Below are 22,185 nucleotides of genomic sequence, written 5' to 3' on the forward strand. Positions count from 1 at the left end.
TCCTGCTCTGGGTGGGCTCCAGAGTCAGAGACAGTCAGACAGGATCTCAGTACAGTCCTTAACCAGCCATGTGGCCTTGGGCAAGTCATTTACCTCTGGGGATAGTAATAATGCCTAGCTCATAGAGTTGTAGTGGGAATTATTTAAAATAGTTAATTAAGAATTAAGCACAGTGCCTGGAACATAGTAAGCACTGCATATACCAACGGTGATAATAACAATAATGCCAGCTGCTAGCATTATTAATATTACTGCAGTGCGTACCCTAGCATCATCACTCATCCAGCTCTGATTGCTCGGGAGTCCGGCTGGGTGCTGTATAAGAGACTTCTGCACTGGAAGAAGATTAAACCTCATCATGTTTAGCTCCCTTTACCTGACTTTGATCCTGGTTTTGACAAGAGCTGGGTGACCTTGGACAGGATACGTGACCTCTTGGGACCTCAGTTTCTTCTTCTGTAAGCTTTCCTCTCTTACCAGGGGGATAGGATGACATTCCATCCAACAAAAAGTCATGCCAGTGATGAAGCACCAAGTCTGAGAAGGAAAATGAGGAATGGCTTCTGCAAAGGTAAAGGGTGAGGATGACTTCGCGGGACAGATTTCCTTTGGGGTTTTGCGCTAAGGCCCCTCCGCTGGCTTCAGTGCAGGGCAGTTGGCTTGAGGACCCCGTCTTCTGCGCATTCCTTTAATGGGCCCCAGTGCTCACTGAAGCAAAGTGCACAAAAACTCCCTGTAAATGCCTGGTAATGTGGCCCGGAATTGGGCCCTGAAGGATTATTAGAGACATCCATCTTAATTATGCTGAAAATCACTTATGTGCTTTACATAATAACACTGCATTTACAATTTCCAGGCCCTGAGGGGAGACTGGCAGGCCCTCTCACTCTCTGGTGGAGCGTTTCCCTCAGGTCACATTTCTTGTTCCACCCCTCTGGGTGGGAAGATGGTGGGGTGTCTCTTTAACTCCCCCTTTCCTAGTGGGCTATGAGCTCAGGGTACATCCCAGATGATTGACACCCAGTATCTTATTAGTCCTCAGCATCACCCTGTGAGGTCTGTGTGCTTATCACATTTTACAGATGAGAAGAGGCTCAGAGAGGCTAGGTAACTTGCCCAAAGAAACACAGCTAAGACATGGTGGCTCCAAGAAGAAAAGCTCCTCCTGCCATTCACAGGTGTGTCTGCAGACGCCGTCTTGCTCCCCTTTAACCCCTCCTTCCCAGTTTCGATTCTGTGGTTTCCAGGAAGCAGTGATGAGAAGAAATTATCTCCTCATCTAAAGCAGCCCACCCTATATAGCCCCAGAAAGCATACACACACATACACAACACCCCCCACAGCACACACCCCACACATGCATACGCATACACACACCCAGCACACACATGCATACGTGCACACACACACATGCACCACACACATGTAGCCCCTCCGCATCTCGTACAGGCCTGGCTCTCTCCATTGGAGCCTCATCGTGCAGGGTAAAGCTGGGCCCCCCACTCCTTGTGCACATGGCAGGGACCCTGAAGATAACACTCAGTTGGACTCTGTGCTAATCAGGAAGAAAACGTGCTTTGGAGGTGGGCCTCCCACATGAGAAAGAGCTGGAGGCCTCCTCCGGCACATGTGTGGGTGCTCGGGTCTGGAGGGCGGTACGTGGCCGCTGACTGTTCCGGCCTGAGGGGGCCTCTCCTACAGACCTGGGGACTACTAGGAACCTAAAGTAGAAGCCAAGGGCCAAATACCAAGAGTCAGGAAATAATACCCTTTTGGTGTCCGCCAGCTGTGCCCAGGGCGCTGAGCCCTGGAGGACTTCGGCAATGGAAAGGCTGGGTGTTCTTGAGGGTAAGCGGGGCAGGGGGGAGGTGAGAGAGGAGAAGCCAGCCGGGGTCAGACATCGGAGCTCAGGCACCATCTACTGCCCGTGAGAGTGTCCCCCAAAGGGGAGCTCAGGGGAGAGGCGTGGGCAGGACCCGATCTCTGCTGTGACAGGGCCAGCGGGAAACCGCTGCACCCTGGGGTCCAGACCCATCCAGGCGGGTGCCTGGGGGAGCTGGGTGCAGTCTGCCAGCTCATGACCATCAGGCTGACGAGTTGGGAGGGGCCCGAGGGAATCTGGGTCATGGGCCGGGCAGCCCATGGGATGGGGGCCTGGGAGGATCAGAGACTCATGGAGGACCCAGCCTGTGGAGCCTGGCTGTGCAGGCCCTTTGCTGGTGCCCAGTCAACTACTGTGGAGCCAGGGGCAGGGCAGCCTGGCTGTCAGTGGGCTAAGGCAGGGCAGGTTACTCTGCGGCATCGGAGGTCACTCAGCCTCTCTGGACCTGGCCTGGCTCCTTGGTCCAGTGCGAGGGGTGCGCCAATGCCAAGGCACAGACATCCCTTCTGGCATAGACCCTGACGTCCCTGCTTGCCCACTGCATCCAGACACTCAGCAGGAGAAGCATCACTTCCTCTCCCACCCCCGAACCACCCTTGGAAGAACACCGGGAACAGTGGGCTGATGAATGAGCTTCTGCTCGGAGCCCAGGCAGCCCCTTCCCTGCTGACTCAGTACAGGGAGAACTGCCCGGGAAGAAACTCTTCTAAGAGTAGAAAAATAACGTGTGAGTCTCACGGTCCAAACTGAGAGTACGGGACATGGTTAAGGAGCCAGATATAAGGGAGGCCCTGAACCCCACACCCCACCTGGCACAAGGACCCAGGAGGGGCCTGGCGCTTACAAGCCAACCCTGTCCCAGCCCAGAGCTGGCTGGAAAATCAGCAACTGGGCAAGCCTGTGCTTCATGGGAAGTTGCAATCACTCGTAGAGGGCCCTCCAGGCATCTGGAACTCAGCCCCTGTCAGCTCTGTATTTTAACATCCTGGCTCCCAAATCAGGAATCTGAGACTCAGCGGAAACCCATGACAACCCTCAGGCGAGGTGGGATGGGCCTGCCAGCCCGGGTCTGCCCTTTTTTCGGTGCCCACTGTCTCCTCAGCCCCTTCCCACCTCCTCTTTTCAGCCTCTTCCCAATTTGGAAGCTGGAGGTGTGTGGTCTGGGGGCTTCCTAGAGGGACAGTGTATTAGGGTCCATTAAGGTTTTCTCTAGAGGAACAGAACCAATAGGACATATATACACATATACCTTTCTGTTGTTGTTGTATGTTTTGTTTTTACTGCAAAGAATTGGCTCCTGTGATTATGGAGGCTGGCAAGTCCAAAATCTGCAGCTGAAGTCCCAGTTCAGGTCTGAAGGCTGGAAGCTGCTGTAGAACTGCAGCTTCTACAGAAGTCGCTGAAGAGCTGATGTTGCAGTTGAAAATCCTCAGGCGGGAAGGCCTCTCTCCTACCTGTGGGGAAGCCAGCCTTTTGTTTTACTTATGTCTTCAACTGATCAGATGAGGCCCACCCACACCAGGGAGGGCAATCTGTTTTACTCAGTCTATTGATTAAATGTTAATCCCATCCAGAGACACCCTGAAAGAAACACTGAGAGTAATGTTTGACCAACTATCCAGGCACCTTGTGGCCCAGTCAAGTTGACATATCAAATTAACCATCACGGGTAGCATGTGGGGGGGTTGGTTGTATAACCCCTGCAGGTGCCTCGGTGTGAAGCCCTGCCTCGCTGAGCCTCAGTTTTCTCATCTGTAAAGGGGGTGTTGTGAGCAGGAGAGGAGTTAACAGGTTGGTGCCACTGAAGCCCCTGTGAGGTGCTTAGCCTGTGACATCTCCTTTCAGACTCATGCTGGTTGGTCTCAGCCGTCCTCCCAGAAGGAACCCACACGGGTTGTGGGATTAATATTTTTAATCACTCACCCTCTTCTCCTTGGCCACAGTTACTGCACACACCCCTAGCTGGTGTCTGTGGGACCACAGAGCCATGATTCTGTGGATGCTGTGAGCTCACCATGACTGCCAGTGTCAGTCCCCCAGAGGACAGGGGAGCTAGTGAGAGTGACACGCAGGGCTTGAAACACCACCACATTTGCTTCATGGAGAGAGGGCTGGGAGGCGCTTCCCTCCCCTTTGTTTTGATGTGTCCCAGGCTGGGCTCAGGGTCTGGCTCCCAGGTCTCTGAGCTGTAAGGGAGGGTGATTACTGTGGGATGCTAGCCCTGCATCTCCTGCCCCGATGTGCTCCTCAAACCAAATCAAGTGGGAGAACACCGGGCCTCTCCTTAATTGTGTGGCAAGATTTAAAGTGATTGGAAAATCACTACATGAAGCTGTCAGAGGGGAACAGATGTCAAATTAGCAAAAGAAACAACTAATTGGGAGCAGATTTCATCTGTATCCCTGTGCCATCAAGAGGAATGACATGCTGGGGAATCTGGTTGAGTTCCAGGGCCCAAGGGAAGGTACTGGACTCTGTCATCCTGAAAAAAGAGGCACCTTGTGCACACAGCCATCTCCAGACCGCAGTGCGCCCATCAGGTGAGGCATATACCTGTAAAAGCCACATTTCTGTCTCCAAGTGCACAGTCTGGTTGGGCAGTCCTGACATGCACATAGGAGGCAATTCTGGACAGGTCCATGTGCACAGAGCACAATTCCAACCACAGGCAGCAAGAGGCCAGTTTTGTGGGCAGCTCTGGGACATCCAGTGCTGTATTAGGGTGCCATACTATCAAGGCATAGTCCCCGTGCTACCTGTTGGTCTTGCTTTTTCTCTGGGCCCCTGGCACCCAGCACAGAACCTGGCACAGGATAGCTGGGAAGGAACATTTGCTGACTGATTAGATGGGGTGATGGATGGATGGGTGACTGGGTGGGTGGATAGATGGATGGATGAGTTGGCAAGTGGGTGGGTAGAGGATGGGAGGGAGTGATGGAGGGGAACCATGCCAGTATGGGTGGAGAGAGCTTTGCAGAGGAATTTTCCTCCTGTGAGGTGGAGGCTCTCTCTAGGGCTTGTCTGGCACTGGGGATCCTTTGTTCTGTATCTCAGAAAGGCAGAGGTCAGGTAAAAGTCAGGTAGGTCTGGGCTGGGTGGGAGATGCTGAGAAATTTGGGCCAGATCCCTTTCCTCCTGGGGTGCTCAATTTACCTTCAAGTAAAATGAGAACTCCACATCCCACACCTTGGTGCCATGGCAGGGCCAGGGCAGTACAGAACTTGGGGTCCCAGGGCTTCCCGTGAGTGCAAAGCCATGCCAGGGGAGGAAGGTTTTCAAACCTTCAAAGTGGGAGAAGCTGGAGACAACGCAGGGGAATAAACCCAGGGAGGCTATGCATTTGGACTCTGGCTCGCAGGCTGGGGAGAGCTTCCCAGATCAGTCTCCTTCCACATGAGATCTGGAGGAGGGCACCCTGCTAAGGTGGAGGCTCCCACATCTGCCCTTCCTGCAACTGAAGGCGTCTTCAGGATGCCAACTTCCTGTGTCCGGAGAGGGGCCTCCCCTGGGAATTGAGAGGCTCTGGGGCTCCCCTGGAGGAGGGTTTGGGGTAATGCAGGCAAACCTGCCCTGATGAGCTCTGTTTCTCAGATGTAGGTATCAATCCAATCGATGCCATCCTAAGTGTCGCTGGTCAGGAATCCGGGCTGCTCTGCGCTGGCCTGGGTGTCCACTCAGCGTGCTTTGCCTTCGCGTTTCCCCTGGTTGACCTGTGGCATGCAGACCATTCTGGCATTCGTTTGAACTGTTGTGACTTGCTTATTTCACTCGGCATAATGTCCTCAAAGGTCACCCATGTTGCACTGTGTGTCACCATTTCCGTCTTTTTAAGGCTGAATAATATTTCATTGTATATATGTATCAAATTTTGTTTATTTGTCAGTGAACACTCGGGTTGCTTCCCTTTGGCTGTTGTAAATAATGCTGCTATGAACATGGGTGTGCAAATATCTCTTCAAGACTGCTTTCAATGCTTTTGGGTATATACCCAGAAGTGGAATTGCTGGGTCAAATGGTAATTCTATTTTTAAGTTTTTGAGGAACCTCCACACTGTTTTCCATAGAGGCTGTACAATTTTACATTCCCAGTCATGGTGCACGAGGGTTCTAATTTCTCCACATCCTCACTAATAGTTGTTATTGGGCTTCCCTGGTGGCGCAGTGGTTGAGAGTCCGCCTGCCGTTGCAGGGGACACGGGCTCGTGCCCCAGTCCGGGAAGATCCCACATGCCGTGGAGCGGCTGGGCCCGTGAGCCATGGCCGCTGAGCCTGCGCTTCCGGAGCCTGTGCTCCACAACGGGAGAGGCCACAACAGTGAGAGGCCCGCGTACCGCAAAAGAAAAAAAAAAAAAAAAAGTTATTCTCTCTCTCTCCTTTTTTTTTTTAGAAAAATACAAGAAAATTATTTTATTTATATAAATCATTTACAACTTAAAACAATGGCAATTATTCTTTAGAGGCATATATGCATGTTATAAAAATATAAAGATGTACATGGGAATGATAAACATTCACTTCTGGATAGAGGCTGCCTTTGGTAGAGTGAGTGAGAGGGATTAAGAATAGGGAAGAACACTCAGTGGGCTTTAATATTTTATTTCTTAAGCTGAGTAGGGGGTACATGGGTGCTCTTTATATTTGTAGCTTTCTTTATGTCTGTAATATTTCATAGTAAAATACTTAAAACTTCACAGTGGATTTTTTTTTTTCTTTTCAGTTCTGGGCTATTATCAAAAAAACCAAAAAATCTAATTGAAAAGATACATACACTCCAATGTTCATAGCAGCACTGTTTACAATAGCCAAGACATGGAAACAACCCAAATGACGTTTGGCTTAAGAAGTTACACACACACACACACACACACATACACACACACACACACTAGAATATTACTCAGCCATGGAAAGAATGAAATATTGCCATTTACAGCAACATGGATGGACCTAGAGAATATTATATTTAGTGAAGTAAGTCAGACAGCAAAGACAAATATTATATCACTTATATGTGGAATCTAAAAAATAATACAAATGAATCTGTATACAAAAGAGAAACAGACTCATAGACATAGAAAACAAACTTATGCTTATCAAAGGGGAGAGGGAGGAAAAGAGGGACAATTTAGGAGTATGGGACTAAGAGATACAAACTACTATATATAAAATATATAAATAACCAAGACTGACTGTATAGCATGGGGAACTATATTCAACATCTTATAATAGCCTATAATGGAATATAATCTGGAAAAATAGATAACTGAATTATTTTGCTTTATAGCTGAAGCTAACACAATATTATCAATCAACTATACTTCAATTAAAAAAGCCCCTTTCAACCTTACCTGAGTTTATGCTAATAAGATGACACTTGGAGGGTGGAAGCTGATGGCCAGATGAACCAACCATGTGATTAGAAGGTTGGAATTTTCAGCCTTACCCCCTGACTTGTAGGGAGAAGGGAGGGAGTGGGGATCAAGATAGACACCAATGGCCAATGACCTAATCAATCATACCTGTGTAATGGAACATCCATAAACCCCTAAAAAATGGGGTTTGGAGAACTTCCGGGTTGGTGAATGAATCCACATGCTGGGAGGGTGGCCCACCCCAAACTCCACATGGGCAGAAACTCCTGTGCTTAGGACCTTTCTGGTCCTCATTCAATGTACCTCTTCATCTGGCAGTTCATTTGTACGCTTTATAATAAACAGTTAATAGTAAAGAAAATGTTGCCTTGAGTTCTATGAGCTGCTATAGGAAATTATCAAACCTGAGGAGGGGGTCATGGAAACCCATGCTATGTAGCCAAGTCAGATGTGTAGGTAAACTGGGGACCCACTGCTTGTGATTGGTGCCTGGAGTGGGAGCAGTCTTGTGGGACTGAGCCCTTAACCTGTAAGGTCTGTGCTAATTCCAGGGAGTTAGTGTCAGAGGTGAATTAAAGCGTAGGGCATCTAGTTGGTGTCTGCAGAGAATTAGAGAACTTATTGGTGTGGAAAACCTAGATATTTGGTGTTAAGAAGTGTTGTGAGTAAAGAAACAGATCCTAGAGTGGGTTATAGGAATGGGTGAGGGGTTATAGGAGTGTGTGCAGGGCCTGTGTATGGTTATAGGAGTGTGTGTGGTTATAGGAGTGTGCGTGGGGGGCTTGTAGGAGTGTATGTCTGTTGGGCTTGCGAGAGTGAGAGTGTGTGTCTGTGGGGTTACAGGAGTGTGTGGGGGGTAGTAGGAGTGTGTGTTGTATGTGTGTGGCTGGGTTATGCTGCATTAACAACCTCCCATCTGTCAGTGGCTTTCTTCACTCTACAGGAATTCAGTGCTCATTTCATGAAGGTTGACAGGGTCTCCACTCTTCATATTCACCTAGGACCCCAGGCTAATGGAGGCTCCATCTTGGCATGAGTTCCTTTATCACCGAGACATGGAGAGAAATGTGGTAAAGTATGCACTTCTACCCAGAAGGGACACCCATGATATTATCTCACTTTTTATTCTTCAGAACAAATGAAGTAGCCTCACCTAATTCAGAGGGGTTGGATAGCATAGTCCTTTCATAGGTAGTGGGGAGCAAATACTGTGAATGGCCTGATGGATGACCGATCCCTGGGGATGTGAGTCACTGGAACCAGTTAGAGGGATCTTATTTCCTCTCAACATCTGGGAACTGGGGCAGGTCCATGAGCCAGGGATCAGGTTGGGAAGCACAGTTTGGCAAGGCTGAATATTACTAGTCTTGTATATGCTGTCTATCTCTGTTCACTGGATGGAAGTTTAGATATGCTTTGAGGCACCTGGATTAAAAAATGTCAATATGAAAAATACCAATCTTTTTTGCATATTCTAAGCTGAGAGAGTCCCTTTTTCACTTTAGTTCTGTGGATGTCTGCACAGGGCAGGCGTAGGTGTGATAAGTGGGGGTAGTGTGGGTTGCGAGGGTTGGGACCCCACAGTTCTTGGGGCTCCTGGACAGGTCAGCCACCGTCTAGCCCTGTGGCTTTGGGAAGCTACGTCACCTCTCCACCTTATTTGCCCATCTGTTAACTGGGGCTGATGACCATCCCCAGCATTCAAGGAGCTGTGAAGACTGCATGAGATTGTGCCTGGTCTGCCCTGAGCACCAGGCCTGGCAAAAGCAGATATTCACCATGACGTTAGCTGTTCTGCATCAAACTGTGCTCCAACCATCACACCACGTTAGGTCATAAACAGTCCTGCTCTGTCTTCTGCCAGCTGTGCCACTGTGGACAGTTGCTACATTCTTCTTTCAGTCCTCAATTTTCTCATTTGAAAAATAGAGAGAATTATACCTTCATTCCAGAGTTGTGGTAGGTTTACAAGGCCTGTGTGGGTAGATGCTCAGTGGTCCAGGGAGGGTGCATGGTGTATGGGAGGAACACAAGAAGGGGCAGGTGTGGGGCAGCCCTGGGGGTGTGCCAGTGCCAAGGCAATATCGGTTTTACATTTTTTCTTAATTGGAAATTAATTCCTTACTTTCCTTTCCTTTCATTAAAAAGAAAATCCCATCGGGGAGCTGGTTGGTGCTGGCAGCAGCTTTGTGGATGGCACACCTCTCTCCTCAGGGTCCCTCCTGGGTGATGCTTTTGCTGGGGCAACCTAGAGACTGTTCACAACAAAGGCTCACAATAAAGCCATCTTCCTTTTCTGTCCCGTAGGCACAGAACTGAAGTGTGCTCACCAAAGAGGGTGGGGGAGAGAGGCCATTAATTTTAGAGTGCTGGGGAGCCAAGACGGGCGCCTTCATTAGAAAGTTCAAAGTTGCATTTTATTTCCATTTTGATGAGATTTTTATGAGTTAGAAGAGATGAAGTTAAATCCCATAAGTGTAATGGACCCAGAAAGATCACAGATACTGCACTGAAGTCAATGAACCATGAGGAATTTAGTAAATTAATTAAATTTAAGAAAATAACAAATTTTTTTGCCATTGGATTAAAATTTCTAAAATGTCTTTAAAAGGTAATGACAATCTTCATTTATGGGAAATCACAGTTACACAACAATCTCCCTAAGCTCTTTCTCATGTTTGTTTGACGAAGCTGTATTAGTGAAGGAATATCTGTGTTGGGGTTAGGGCAGCAGTGGGGTGGAGGGAGTGCCTTCAAAATGCTCCTACTAGGTGGGGTCCTGACCCTTTGGCTCTGGAGCCCAGAGATGCTGGATCACAGCTTTGCCTCTCATCAAAGCTGTGTGTAGGAACATTTGTCCAGAATTGCTCTTGGGGTATGTGAAACAAAAACCTAGTTTAGAGCAGAGAGATTTCTTCAAGAGCTGTGGTTCAGGAAGCAGCCCATTCTGCCCAGAATCCTACTTTAAATTTCTGTACTTCACATGACTTTTAGTCCCAGGAGGAGGTAGTGCTAGGGGGGGATTTGGGGTTTTCATGTTGGACAAGTACTCACTTTGTGCTGGACTCTACATATGATCTCATTTAATTCAACCAACAACCAAATTGTGACCTAATTAGGGGCCTGATAATTGTTGCATTACAGATAAGGAAAAACATACAACTACACTGATATGTCTCATTTTACGTTCAGGACCACAGTCATCAGGGGAGTGCTTACTTCTGCCCAGCAATCGTATTTTTTTTCTGCTATAAAGTTTCAAATGGTAAATATTATAGGCTTAGTGGGCTGTGTGGGCTCTGCTGCAATCACTCAACTCTGCATAGTCTTGTGAAAGCAGCCACAGACAATGCCTGAATGAACAAATGTGGCTGTGTTCCAATAAAACTTTATTGGAGGAAACAGAAATGTAAATTTCATGTAATTTTCATGTACTACAAAATATTAATTTTTGTTTGATTTTTATCCCTAACCATTTAAAAGTGTAAAAGCCATTCTTAGTCCTGGGGCCATATAAGAACAGGCGGTGGGCAGGTTATGGCCTGAGGGCCATTGTTGACTGACTTCTGCCATAAGACGTGGTCTACTTTTCTCTAGACCCTGCTTCTGGTGTTTCTTGTCATTCTCTCTCTTTAAAATGGTTTTTACTGTTTATCTTTAAATTGAGGCAGATTTCACATGGAGTAAAATAAACAGATCTTCAGTGTACAGTTCAGTAGTTCTGACAGATGTGTCCTCCTGCTAACATCCACCCAATCAGGATATAGACTATTTCCATCATTCCTGAAAGTTACCTTTAACCTTTATCAGCAAAGTTAACTGTTTTGATTTCTATCGCTAGGGTAGTTAGTTTTGCATGCTCTTGAACATCCTGTTTAGAGATGTGTCTGGTTTCTTTTGCTTAAATGATGTTTTTGAGACTGGATTCAGCCATGTGATTCATCCTTTTAGTGGTTCATCCTTTTATTTTCCTGGGAATTCCCTTCTTTAAATACATCCAATTTATGTATCCATTCTCCTGTTGGCAAACATTTTTCTTTTCAGTTCTGGGCTATTATCAATAAAGCTGCTATGAAGACCCTTGTGAAAGTTTTCTTCTGGACCCACAACCTAATTTCTCTTGGTTAACTTTTTAGGTGTAGGTAGGTATGTGTTTATGTTCAAAAAAACTTATCAAAGTGTTTGGTGCCATTTATCCTTGTACCACAAAGTAAAGAGTTTCAGTTGCTCCACATCCTAGTCAGCACTTGGATTTGTCAGTCTTTTAAATTTTAGCCCTTTTGGCAGGTGTGTGGAGGCATCATTGCATTTCCCTAAGGATGATGTTGATCACTTGTTCATGGGCTTATTGGCTGTTTGTATGTGTTCTTTTTCTCATTTAAAATAATTCTTTGTCTGAGAGAAACAAGAAAAAACTGATTACATGGAGACTAAACAACATGCTACTAAAAACCCAGTGGGTCAATGATGAAATCAAAGAGGAAATTAAAAAATACCTTGAGACAAATGACAATGGAAACACAACCATATGAAATCTATGGGATGCAGCAAAAGCAATCCTTAGAGTGATGTTCATAGCAATAATATATTTGTTCATCTGTCTTTTTCTTATTGATTTGTATAAGTTTTAAAATACATTTTAGAGATAACCTTTTGTCTGATATAGGTAGCCCAATTAGTATCTCTGAGTCTATGGCTTATCTTTTCTTTTTCTGTAATAGTGTCTTTTGATGACTAGAAGATTTAACTTTTTCTCTTTTGCGGTACGTGGGCCTCTCACTGTTGTGGCCTCTCCCCTTGTGGAGCACAGGCTCCAGACGCACAGGCTCAGTGGCCATGGCTCACGGGCCCAGCCGCTCCGCGGCATGTGGGATCTTCCTGGACTGGGACACGAACCCATGTCCCCTGCATCGGCAGGTGGACTCTCAACCACTGCGCAACCAGGGAAGCCCTAGAAAATTTAACTTTTGATGAAATCCAATTTATCATTTTTTATTTTATGATTAATGCTTTTGTGACCTGTCTTATACATCCTAAGGTTGAGAAAATATTATCCTATTTTTCCTTTTAGAATATTCTTAGTTTTATTTTTTAGTCTATGTTTCATCTTGAATAAAGTTTTGAGAATGGTATGAAGTAAAAGCCACAGTTAATTTTTTCCAGTTAGTTTGTATAGGTCTATTTCTGGATTCTTTATTCTGTTCTTTTGATCTACTTTCTATCCTTAAGCTAAAAGCACACTGTCTTAATAACTGTAGTTTTATATTAAGTCTTGAAATCAGGTACTGTAAATTTGCCAATTTTGTTCTTCTTCTAGATTGCTTGGGCTAGTCTAGGTCCTTTGCATTTCCACGTAAATTCTAGAATCAGCTTGTCAGTTTCTACAACAAATCCTGCTGGGATTTTGACTGGGAGTTCAGTGAATCTATCGATCAGTTTGTGTGACAATTGGTATCTGTACAGTGGTCTTTCAATTTATGAACACAAGATGTTTTTCCATTTATTTAGGTAATCTGTAATTTCTTTTAGAAATGCTAAATACTTTTCTGTATATAAGTCTTGCATAATTTTGGGTTAAATTTATTCTTATGTATTTGATTTTTAGAATGATATTTGTAATGGTGTATTTTTAAAAAACTATTTTCCATTTGTTTGTTGCTGGTGTTTAGAAACAATGTTGATTGTTTTATATTGACTTTTTATCCTACAGCCTTGTTAAAGCCAACAAATATTCAAGTATTTTGTAGACTTCTTTGGATTTTTCTATAATCATGTCATCTGCAAATAAAGATATCCTTACTTCTTCCTTTCAAACCTTATTTATTTTCTTTTTCTTGCTTCAGTGGACTATTAAACATTCAGTACAATATTTTATAGCAGTGATGAGACTGGATAGTTCTGTCTTGGTTACAGTATTAAGGAGAAAAATATTTAATATTTCATCATATGTATGATATTAGCTGTGTTTTTTTCATGGTTACTCTTTTTTAGACTGAGAAAATTTTCTTTTATTCCTTGTTTGCTGAGATTTTTTATTAGGAACAACTGTTAAATTTCACCAAATCCTTTCTCTGAATCTATTGAGAATATCACATGGTTTTGCTCCTTTGTTCTATTAATATTTTGAATTACATTGATTGATTTTTGAATGCTGAGCAAATCTTGCATTACTATGATATATATCATTTGATCACAGCATCTTATTTTTTAAATATACCTCTGGATTTAATTTACTAATATCTTGTTAAGGATTTTTATGTTTCTGTGAGGGGTGTTGGTTTGTTATTTTCTTTTTTTTTTTTTTGTAATACTATTGTTTTGTATTAGGGTTTTGCTAGTTTCATAAAATGAATTGGGGATGTTTCCTTCTTGCTTCTTTTATAGAGTTTGTATAAATATTGTATTATTTCTTTCTGAAATGCTTGGTAGAATTCACTAATAAAGCTATTTGTGTCTGGAGTCTAGTTTGCTCACTTTTGGTTTTGTTTTTTAAGTGAGAATTTTTTTTTTTTTTTTTTTTTTTTTGCGGTATGCGGGCCTCTCACTGCTGTGGCCTCTCCCGTTGTGGAGCACAGGCTCCGGACGCCACAGGCTCAGCAGCCATGACTCACGGGCCCAGCCGCTCCGCGGGATGTGGGATCTTCCCGGACCGGGGCACGAACCCGCGTCCCCTGCGTCGGCAGGCAGACTCTCAACCACTGCGCCACCAGGGAAGCCCTAAGTGAGAATATTTTTAAAGATGGTTTCCATTTAAAAATTAGTAGGCTATTCAAATTTTTCTATTTCTTCTTGTGACAGTTTTGGAAAGTTGCATTTTGAAAGGAAATTTTCCATCGTCTAAGTTATTGAATTTGTTGACATAAAGTTGTTCATAATATTCTTTTTGTATCCTTTTAACATCTGTAGGACATATCCGATTTCATTTCATTCCTGATATTGATAATTTGTGATTTATTTTCTTTGTTTTCTTGATAATTCATTCTATTAATATTTTCAAAGACTAAATGTTTTGCCTTGTTGATTTTCTTCATGGCTAGTTTGTGTTCTATTCTGTTGACTTTTTTTTTTTTTACACTCTCATCTTTATTATTCCTTTATTTTGCTATGGACTTAAACTGCTTTCCTTTGCTACCTTCTGAGGTGGTAGCTGATTTAAAACTTTCTTGTTTTCTGATATATAGAATTAAAATAATAAATTTCCCTCTAAGCACTGCTTTAGCTACTTTTCACACATTTTGTAATGTTGCATTTTCATTCTCATTTAAGTAAAAATATTTCATAATTTCCTTTTGAGTTTTTCTTTGAAACATGGGTTATATAGAAATCAATTACTTCATTTCAAGAGATTTGGGAGATTTGCTAATTTTTGAAATAATTGCTTATTTATTTATTTATAATTTAATTCCAGAGTATGTAAAAACATACTCCAAAATTTCAGTCCTTTGGGACATATTTTACATACCAGCACATGATCTATTTTGATGAATGTTCAATGTGCACTTAAAAGGAATGTGTATTTGAACTTCCTGAGGATAGTGTTCTGTAGATGCCAGTTTGATCAAATTGGTGAATTGTGTTGTTCTGTTCATTTATATTGTGCTGATTTTAAAAATTGGCTCTTTCTATAAATCAGTGAGAGAAGAATGCTTAGATCTCCAACTCTAGCTGTGAATTTGTCTACTTCTGTGTAATCTGTTAAATTTTGCTTCATGTATTTTGGAGCTGATTGTTATGTCCCCCTGGAGAATTAATCCTTTTAACATTCTGAAACGTCCCTCTATCTCCTGCAATGTCTTGAAGCTTACTCTTTCTATTATCATTGTAGCCACACCTGCTTTCTTGTTATTCGTGTCTGCAAAGTATATATTTCTCCAACTTCTTGCTTTCAACTTTATAGTGATTATTAGATGTAAACTTTGTCTTTTATAGAATAGAATTCTACTCTAAAAAACCAATTTTTTTTCTTAAATCCAGTTTGATCATTTCTACCTTTTAAGTTGAGTACTTAGTCGATTTATATTTAATGAAATTTTTGAAATTTTTAGGTTTGAGTCTATCATCTTGCTATTTTATTTTATATTGGTTCCATCTTTTTTGTTTGTTTTTTCTTTTGTTTCTATTTTCCTGCCTTCTTTCAGAGTAATCAACCATTTTAAAATTTTCCATTTTATTTCCTCTTGGTTATTTAGCTATACCTATTTGTGTTACTATTAATTTTTTTGATCTATCATGATCTACCTTAAATTATTATTATACTACTTAATGTATAAAGTAATTTTCCTTTCCTTCAGCCTTTTTGGCTATTCCTGCCCTATATTTTACTTCTACATATAAGTCCCACATATTTATTATTCATTTCTATTATTTTTACTATAAACATTCATAATTCAAAAAATTTATTAAGAATGATATCATTTTATATTTACACTTACATTTACCATTTCTGGTGTTTTTAAATTCTTCCTGCAGATCTGGGTTTCATCTGACATCATTTCTATTTAGTCTGATGGACTTCTATTAGCATTTTTTGTAGTTTATGTCTGCTAGTAAAAAATTTTCTCATTTTTGGCTGAAAACTGTATCTTTTTAGCTTTGATTTTATTTTTATTTTTATTTTTTTTTTGCAGTACGCGGGCCTCTCACTGTTGTGGCCTCTGCCATTGTGGAGCACAGGCTCCAGACACGCAGGCTCAGCGGCCATGGCTCATGGGCCCAGCCGCTCCGCGGCATGTGGGATCTTCCTGGACCGGGGCACGAACCCGAGTCCCCTGCATCAGCAGGCGGACTCTCAACCACTGTGCCACCAGGGAAGCCCAGCTTTGATTTTTTTTAAAGCGTTTTTTCATTGTTACAGAAAAGTGTTTTTCATTGTTCCTCTTTTTTTTTTCCTTTTGGCACTTTAGAGATTACGTTCTTGTTTTCTTGTTTCCGTTTTTATTTTCTGCTTGAAATGTGGTTGTTCCCCTAAATGTAAAGTTTTCTTTGTCTCTGGGTCTTTTAAGATTTTCTCTTTAGTTTTTATTTTCAGCACTTTGCCTATGATGTATCCAGCTGTGGTCTTCTTTGTATTTCTCCTATTTGGCATTCTTGGATCTCTGGTTTAGGTCTGTAATCAACTTTTGGAAAAAATTTAGCCATTTTCTCTTCAATATTTCTTCTGCTCCATTTATCTTTCTTCTTTCTTTCTGGGACCCCCATGTTAGACTATTTGATATTTTCTCACATGTGTCAGACACTCTGTTTTTTTTTTTTTAATACATTTATTTATTTATTATTTATTTATATATTTTTTGCTGCATTGGGTCTTCGTTGCTGTGCATGGGCTTTCTCTAGTTGTGGTGAGCAGGGGCTACTCTTCATTGTGGTGTGCGGGGTTCTCACTGTGGTGCCTTCTCTTGTTGCAGAGCATAGGCTCTAGGCATGCGGGCTTCAGTAGTTGTGGCACGTGGGCTCAATAGTTGTGGCTCACGGGCTCTAAAGTGCAGGCTCAGTAGTTGTAGCACACAGGTTTAGTTGCTCCGTGGCATGTGGGATCTTCCTGGACCAGGGCTCTAACCCATGTCCCCTGCATTGGCAGGTGGATCCTTAACCACTGTGCCATTAGGGAAGTCCCAATCTGTGTTTTTAAAAAATATTATCTTTGGGGGTTTTAGCTTGGATAATTTCTTTTAACATGCCCTGAACACACTGACCCTTTTTCTTTTTCTTTAGTGTGATCCTAACTTATCTAATACATTTTTCATTTAGATATTGTTTTTCAGTTCTAGAATTTCAATTTCATTCTCCTTTTATAATTTAAATTCCTCTTCTGAAATTCTTCATCTCTTCACCAATTCTATTCATTTTTTCCTCTCAATGTTTTAATATACTTAAAATAAATTTCAAAACACATCATTGTCTTCTAATTCCAAAATTTGGGTCATCTGTGGGTCTACATTACTGACATGTTTCCTCTTGATTTGGGGTACATTTTCCCGCTTCTTCGAATCTGTAGTATTTTTTGTTGTTGTATGACGAATACTGTGAATGATACTTTACAGAGTCTGAATTATGTTACCTTTCTCTAGAGGTCGTGGAACTTTATGTATGTGTGATATATGTGTATATGTGTATGCATGCTCACATGCACATATATGTATCACATGTGTGCATGTATGTGTGTACACATATGTGTATGGATGTATGGATGTATGCATGTACAGTTGAATTACGGTTGGATCATCTTGATCCTATGTTGTTTCCTCCTCTTTGCTCCAGAACTCTTAATGTTAGAGGATCCCACTGCTCAGTTCTTGGACCTCTTCTCTGCTCTATTTATGCATTCTTCTTTGGTGATTGCATTCAGTCTCATGAATTTAAATACCATACACATGCTGACAGCTCCCAAATTTATAACTCAGCTTTGACTTGTCTCTTGGAGTCTAGTTTTGTATCTTCAACCCCTGCGTACTCCACATTTCTTCCTGGATGTTTAATAGATATCTCAAATTACCATGTCTAAAACTGAACTCCAATTTTTGCCTGTCCCCCAACACTCCAGACGACCTGCTCAACTCACAGCCTTCCCATTCAGTCAGTGGCAACTCCCCTTTTCCAGTTGCTTAGGTCAGAATTTTGGAATCATCCTTGACTCCATCTTTTCTTTTATATTCCTCCTCAAATCTATGAAGAAGTCCTATTGACTTTACCTTCAAAATAAATCCAGTATCCACTGTTACCCCTTGGGCCTGTCCACCATGGCTCTCATCTCACTTACTGCATTTGTCTCTGCCTCCACCTTTGTCCCTCTGCAGTCCATCTTCTCACAGCAGTTGGAGTGATATTTTAAAATACACCAGGGTCTTCCCTGGTGGTGCAGTGGTTAAGAGTCTGCCTGCCAATGCAGGAGACACAGGTTAGATCCCTGGTCTGGGAAGATCCCACATGCCGCAGAACAACTAAGCCTGTGCGCCACAACTACTGAGCCTGCACTCTAGGACCTGTGAGCCACAACTACTGAGCCCACATGCCACACTACTGAAGTCCACACACCTAGATCTCGTGTTCCACAACAAGAGGAGCCACTGCAATGAGAAGCCCATGCACCGCAGCAAAGAGTAGCCCCCACTTGCTGCAACTAGAGAAAGCTTGCATGAAGCAGTGAAAACTCAACACAGCCATAAATAAATAAATAAATAAATAAATAAATAAATAAATAAATAAAAGAAAATTAAAAGGCAAGCCATAGGTTGGGAGAAATACACAATACACACATCTGACAGAGGTCTTATGTCCAGAATACATAACGTACTTCTATAAACCAAAAATAAAATGACAACCCAATCTAAAAAAGTATATAAAAAAATGAAATGTACACCAGACCATAGGACTCTACTGATTAAGCCATGCAATGGCTTTCCCATGTTATTTAGAGTAAAAGCAAAACCCCACAGTCTGGCTCTGTATTACCTGTCATGACCTCATCTCCCACTACTCTTCTCCTGGTCTCTCACTCTAGTCACAGTGACCCTCTTTCTGTTTCTCAGATGTGTTGGGGAGCAGCTACTGTTTCATCTGCCTACAATCCTTTCCCCTGGACATCTACTGTTTCATCTGCCTACAATCCTTTCCCCTGGACATCTACATCTACTGAGATGAGAGAGATCATGGAGGACCTTCTCTGCCATATTAAGGAGTCACAAATAAAGACCCTAGGGAGCCAAACATGACCTTGTTTCCTATTTAGCAAGGCTAGTGTAGTAGGTGGCTGTGTCTGGGATTATCAGTGTGGATGTGATGTTTGGAAAGGTGGAGAGCATTGTCAGGGAGGCCAACTAGAGCAGTGTCTCTCGGGGTGGATCTCATTTTGATGCTCTCAGCTCACCTTGTGATTATGACATGGTGGTTGAGACCATGCTCTGGTCCATAAGAAGTGCCCAACAGTGTCATCCTCAAGGTGGTTGCCATAACTCCTAGGAGGCTTTCCTCCTTTCATGCCTCTTCTTGCAAAGGAAAAAGAACATTTCATTTTGCTGAGTAGAAACAGGGTCCAAGTCCCCTGCATCCTTCCTATGTTATCAGTTCTTGCTAATTACAGTACTGATTACTGCCCAGTTATGCTATTGGCTTGGCAGCTGGGCTAGGCAAATTAAAATTGCTCCTTATTAAATTTGAGCTTATGTGAAATAGCCTGAGGGGAAGAGGTATTTTTGTTTGTTTCTTCAAAGGCATATCTGTGGTGGATGGAGAAAGGAGTTTATAAATGATGACACTCAAGTCATCCTGGCATATTGAAGAGAAATCAAGCTCTGGCATCAGACAGACTTGAGTTTGAAATTTGTCTACACTTTTTAGTGGTATCTAATCTTGAGCCAGTAACTTCAACTTTTCAGGACTCAGTTTCCTCATCTGTAAAATGGGAATAATGAAGCTTCTCTTGCATGGTTGTTGTGAGGAATTAAGCAACTCATGGTAACTGCTTGACACGTAATTCCTGGTCCATGGAGCTATGAAACCCTAAACGCTCCAGGAAGGAGGTTTGGAAGCAGCAGAGTGACTCAAAGTGGCCCCCTGCCCATTTCCTTTAGCTTCAGATATTTTTTGGCCTTCTGAGGGTGCTCCCCTGGTTGAATCAATGATCCTGTACAAGAGCAGTCATTGTGTCTTTGTTGTATGGAGGACATGCCTGGCTTTTATAAGACACATCGCTTTTGGGGGGGTTCTGACCTCATCTGGAACATCTCTGAACAGGTTAAACATTCCTCCTGACACTTCAAGCATACCTATTAATTTTCTTGTTAGGAAATATATTTCAATTCTATGAGTGAATACATGGTAATATCTACACATATAATTTAAATAGTACCAGTAATACAGTGAACAACTTTGTATCCATCACTCACCAATAGATACCTGTATATCTAAGAAATAGAACACTACCAATAACTCTGCAGCCTCCTGGGTACCGCTTTTTCAACTGCAATTACTACTTTGAAATTGAGTTTATTGATCCTTTACTCTTTTAGTATTATTTTATTTTATTTTTAAATTAAAGTTGATGTACAATATTATGTCATCTTTTGCTCATTTTTAAAATAGTTTTATCACGTGAATATATCTCTAAACACTATGGTATTTAGGTTTGCAGGTTTTTGAGATTTATCTTAAGTGGAATGATTCTGTACATAGTTCTGTTGGCCTGCTTTTTGCATTTAATACTACATTTATGAAGTTTATCTATATTTGAAATGATATTCTTCTTATTCATTCTACTCTTGGTGTATATTTGGGTTGTTCCTCTTTTTGCACTCTCTGAACAATACTGTTGTCGTTTTCTGTGTGTCTCATGATCTGTGCACCTATGCACATGTTTCTGTTGGTTAATACTTCATATCTAGGAATGGAATGGATGTGTCATACAGCACAAGGCATTCAGGTCCAGGACAGTAACAAACTGTTTTCCACAGTCCTTCTACCAGCCTACATCTGCCCCTCTCCCTGCTCCAGCCCCCAGCAGTGAACAAAAACTCACATTGCTCCATATTCTCAACTTCTGTATTGTCAGACTTCTTCATTATTGCCAATCTGATATCCTATTGGGATTTCCATACTCTTTTCTTACAGGAATCTTCAAGGACCAGCATAAAGGCCAACTCCACTCGGGAACATGTCCCTAAGACTCCAAGTCCTAAATTCATGAGGCCAGTATGTCTCCACATTCCTTTTAAATTTATTATTTATTTTTTTGTTGAAATACAGTTTACCCTTGAACAACATGGGTTTGAACTGCGCGGGTCCACTTATATGTGGATGTTTTTCAATAAATTCATACCATAGTACTATGCAATCTGTGGTTGGTTGAATCTACGGATGTGGAACCATGGATATGGAGGGTGGACTGTAAAGTTATATGCGGATTTTCAATTTCATGGGATAGGTACCTTAACCCTGGTGTTGTTCTAGGGTCAAATGTATAGTTGATCTACAATATTATGTTAGTTTGAGGTGCACTACATAATGATTTGACATTTGTATACCTTATGAGATGATCACCATAAGTTTGGTAACCATCTGTCCCCATACAAAGTTATTACAATACAAAGTTATTGACCATATTCTTTATGCTGTATATTACATCCCTGTACTTATTTATTATATAACTGGAGGTTTGTACCTCTTAATCTTCTTCACATGTTTTGCTAATCTCCCACCCCTTCCCTTCAGGCAGCCACCCATTTGTTCTCCGTATCTCTGATTTTGTTTTGCTTTGTTTTCTCGTTTTTCTTTTTAAATTCCACATGTGAGATCATACAATATTTGTCTTTCTCTGACTTATTTCACATAGCCTAATACTCTCTAGATCCATTCATGTTGTTGCAAATGGCAAGATATCATTTTTTTGTGGCTAATACACCATTGTGCGTGTGTGTGTGTGTGTGTGTGTGTGTGTGTATGCTACATCTTCTTTATTCATTCATCTGTTGATGGACACTTAGGTAGCTTCCCTATTTTTGGTATTGTAAATAATGCTGCAGTGAACATTGGATTGTATATATCTTTTCAAATTCGTGCTTTTGTTTTCTTCAGGTAAAAACCCAGAAGTGAAATTCCTGGAGCCTCCACACTGTTTTCCATAGTGGCTGCATGATTTTACATTTCCAGCAGTGCACAGGGGTCCTTTTTTCTCCACATCCTTTCCAACACTTATTGTTTTCTTTTGGATGATAGCCATTCTGTCAGGTGTGAGGTCATATCTCATTGTGGTTTTGATTTGCATTTCCCTGCAAAAAGATGTTGCACATCTTTTCATGTGTCTGTTGGCCATCCATATGTCTTCTTTGGAAAGTGTTTATTCAGGTCCTCTGCCCATTTTTAAGTGGGTTGTATGAGGTTGTTTTGTATGAATTCTTTGTTTATTTTGGATATTAACTCTTATTGGATATATTGTTTGCA

Source organism: Neophocaena asiaeorientalis, unplaced genomic scaffold, assembly GCF_003031525.2.
Source record: "Neophocaena asiaeorientalis asiaeorientalis breed wild unplaced genomic scaffold, Neophocaena_asiaeorientalis_V1.1 scaffold98, whole genome shotgun sequence".
Classification (NCBI taxonomy): Eukaryota; Metazoa; Chordata; class Mammalia; order Artiodactyla; family Phocoenidae; genus Neophocaena; species Neophocaena asiaeorientalis.